Below are 3,914 nucleotides of genomic sequence, written 5' to 3' on the forward strand. Positions count from 1 at the left end.
TGAAAGAACACATACTAACTTGATTTCTAACAAATGCGTCACACCGAGAGATTTCTTCTCAAAACAAAACCTTTGAAATCCTTGAAAAACTGAATTTTGTTGAAAAAAATTTAGTATCCATAATTAATCTCCACATAAAGGTACGTACTTAAACTGAATGGTGAGAAAAGCCCTTGAAGCCTTTTTTTGACGTGTGGAATCCTGTATGAAGTGTAACTCTATGTAACACAGTTTCCCTGTGTTACCACAATGCCGTCATGAAAGTACACCTCGTACTTTGTTCTTGTTGAAAAACTTTTTTCGAATTCTTGAAGAGATTCGTTTTTGTTCAGCGATTTTTTTTCTATGTCTGGATTTACACACAGCAATATGTGAATGTAATGCCACAAAAATTATTATTAGTGAAATACATACACCACTTTGTACTTAAGTCATTTGTCAGACATCAGACGTGCCAAACAAGAAACATTTTGTGAACAAGACAATGGGTAGCGTGGATTGAGGAGTGCTTTCAACCACTAAAGTTTAAAATTGGTATGACAACTGAACAATGTATGCTTTTTTACGTTAGACCTTAATGTACTGATTTATTTGACTAGTTTCTAAGTTTGAAACGGTGCTTTATATGGATGTCTCTGTCCTGTATGTGTACCTTCTCTTCGCCATTCAAAGTTAAACACGTTCTTTACTTATCCACGTATACACCTTCAATTTACTTAAGATGGTAAGCTATCCGGCTAGGTACACATTTTGCCAGAGATCTGTATCAAAAGTTGACTTAAAGTGAAAGTGTGAAAGAGTGGCCTGGGGAGGGGCTGATCTGTCTTCAATGTAGTCGACTTGTGTTACACCTTAGTGATGTCCGTGTGAATTGATGGCCAACAAGCGGCTTCCAAAGGAACCAGCTCTCTGCCTTACCCTGACTGTCTGCAAAGAACTGGAGGTAAAATTTGAGCCGGTTTGACTTTCCTTCATTAACTGTGAAAGCTTGTCGCCTGGCTTTTTGTTCCCATTAAGCGCCGATTCTTCGAGGGCCGAGTTGTAGTCTAATGAGGTGAACAGTTTGTTGACGAAACATGTGGGAGTGAATGTGGCGCCCTGCCTCAGACCGCTTCTCTGTGAAAAGTAACAAACAGCCCTCTTGCTGAGGTGGGGAAAGTCTCTTCTCTAAGACATGTTCAGCGGTAAGGGGAAGAGCCTTCCCTCCGACAAATGGATATAACTCAACAATGCAGCCACCCGCACGATAAATCAGTCAAAGAAAGTTTTGAAAAAAACCATCGAAAGTTGAAAAATAAACACGTCATTGTATCTATGCAGGCATGTTTTGTCAGACGGCTTGGTGGACATCTAATATGGAGTGGCCGGAATGGCTTGTACCTGGTGATGATGGGTGAGCGAGTGCGAGCTCAATTTACCTGACTATCTCAGGTAAGAATTCCTGGGTTAGAATCGATGACACTAAAAATCACACTAAATACAGAAAACTATAACATAGAGAGTAAAGTCACACTGATACTTGGCAAATGGTCACACGTGACTGATGAAATTCACCCACTTGTCGTTTTTTCTCAGTTCTAGGATCCATCTTCAACTGTTAATAAATTAATAAATGCTAACATATATCAGTAACTCATACATCCCCTAGCGCCAGGGCTAAAGCAGAATTAAGTGCAGTGATGGTAATTGCAATTTATATGACGTCAGTGGCCTAAAATTAACAGATTGTGTTGTTATCACAATTAATAAACAATAGCATGGAAATAATGCGGCCTCTGGGATGCTTTTTTTATATTTCTATAAGTGTTCATATTGTACATATGGTGCATTTTTACTGCAATATCTTCTTTCCAATCACGATCTGTATTATTAGTGCAATTTGAATGGTGGCTACTATATATCTCGACATTTGGAGACAAAATTTGTGCGATAACAATACAGCGTTTTGAGGAATTTCGGACCAGTGACGCTTAATAAATGGCATAATACACAGCATCATTTTTACCTCATCGTGTATAAGCCGTGGTGCTAAATTGGGCGTGTTATTTGCAGCTATTTAAGCAAATAGATTAATTATTGCAATAAAACTCTAAATGAGGTAAATTGACAAGAAACCAGACTATATCACACTGTCGTCACTGCTCTGGTTTTATATATTCTGCAGTCTTTTACGCTGTAGCCAATCTTTTATATTTTCTGATTGCATAGTGTTAATAATAAAATCGGTTTATGAGCTTTTTATTGCAATTCAGTATTCTTACCGCTGCCAGAAACTTATTGATATCCATAATGCTTAGGGACCACAAGTCGTTCTTAACATAATTCTGTAGAAAAAGAGCAATTCCAGAGCAGAATTTTGACATAACTTAGAGAAAGTTACTAAGAAACTGAATTCTTCATGGTCATAACTTTATGAGAAAAGCCCCTGTATATAACATCAGGAAAAAACTGCAATGAGACCAACGAGCACACTCCCTTAAGCCTTTAGGCCGATACCATTGCCGAAATTATGACGTCATGTCGTCATAAAATGTGTCTTCTTCAGTACACAGGTCAGTTTATGTATCCACTGTTTACAAAGACGTGTATTTTTTTTCTTCGTGTCCAGGATACCGATAAATCTTTTCTTAACTTCACCTCGAGCGTTTGAACACAGTATGTTTAGCACTCATTTTGACATTTTGTCAAGCACTAATGGCTACGTGACAACGTGACGTCATAATGTCAGCCTCTGTAGTCTATAATTTTTTTCAGCTCAATCTTGTCTTCCAAAAAATTGAAAATATTTTTTTCTTTGTGTTTCTTAAACCCGAGTATAAAGCTTTTCAATTTTAATGTCGGGAACTCTCCTACAGTTGTTTATTTTCTGTCATTCCACGTTAAAATCCGTTTTTGTGAATTGACACTATTTTCAGTTGACGTAAATAAAATACCCTATTAAGTTTACCGATTTGAGTTGCATGTTGGATTCACCCGTCACGTGGCTCTGTCCGTCACGTATGTTTGTTGTACGTCACTTTGTTCATAAGGAATGTCGATGTGTTATAATCATGTTGGTGATTTTGTCCGTCACAAAGAAAGAGACATTTTTTTTGGGCTGAACGGAGGGGAATATGACGGTCGGTAGGGGGTGGGGTTGGGTGTTGCTCAGATTGCAATCTTTTTCAAACTTTACACCCGGTTCGGGATTGAACTCGGACTTGCCGCCTGTACAAAACTGAGAATTTAATGGCAATTGCATAATTGCCGGGTGGTTAAATTATGCCATTATGATTCATATATTTCACATAAACGATTTGTGAATGGATATATGACACGCGGCACCCTGTTCTGCATTGAGCGATTCAGAACACTCTTAGTGTTCTGAACTGTTACTGACAATCTTGCGCTAGTTCGTACTCTTGCCGTTCCAGCAGGCATCTCGTGCCTCCTGCCATTATACGATGCAGCCAAATACTTGAGGAAGCTATGGTTATCTTGTCATTTTCATTGTGAGGTGAACTGAAACATTTTGTGAAAAAGTCAAACGCATTTTCTACACTCTCATCAGTTTGCATTTCGGCAACGTATATTCCGCATTTACCAGCACTTAGGCCTTAGTTGTACCGAACCTTCCATCAGAGAAATGGTCCACGGCTACAATCTTATACTGCCTCACAAACAGACAGTTTATGTTATTTAGATATCTGTTTCACGTGCTCTTCGGTGTATTATTTGCCGAAGATAATAGTATGCAATCAGGGGTGTAGCGAGCGTGCCAGACAGTGGCCTGCCCTCGGCTGACCCACTCGGCGCCCCAGCACAAATCTACACGACCCCTCCAACTGGCTACTAGAGTTACGTTAAATTGCAGCTTGCCTTGATAGAAGCGTCATCATTAAGAAGTGGAGAAGAATACTCGTTAAGACAGCAAT

This window comes from Liolophura sinensis, chromosome 1, assembly GCF_032854445.1.
Source record: "Liolophura sinensis isolate JHLJ2023 chromosome 1, CUHK_Ljap_v2, whole genome shotgun sequence".
In the NCBI taxonomy this organism is placed as follows: domain Eukaryota; kingdom Metazoa; phylum Mollusca; class Polyplacophora; order Chitonida; family Chitonidae; genus Liolophura; species Liolophura sinensis.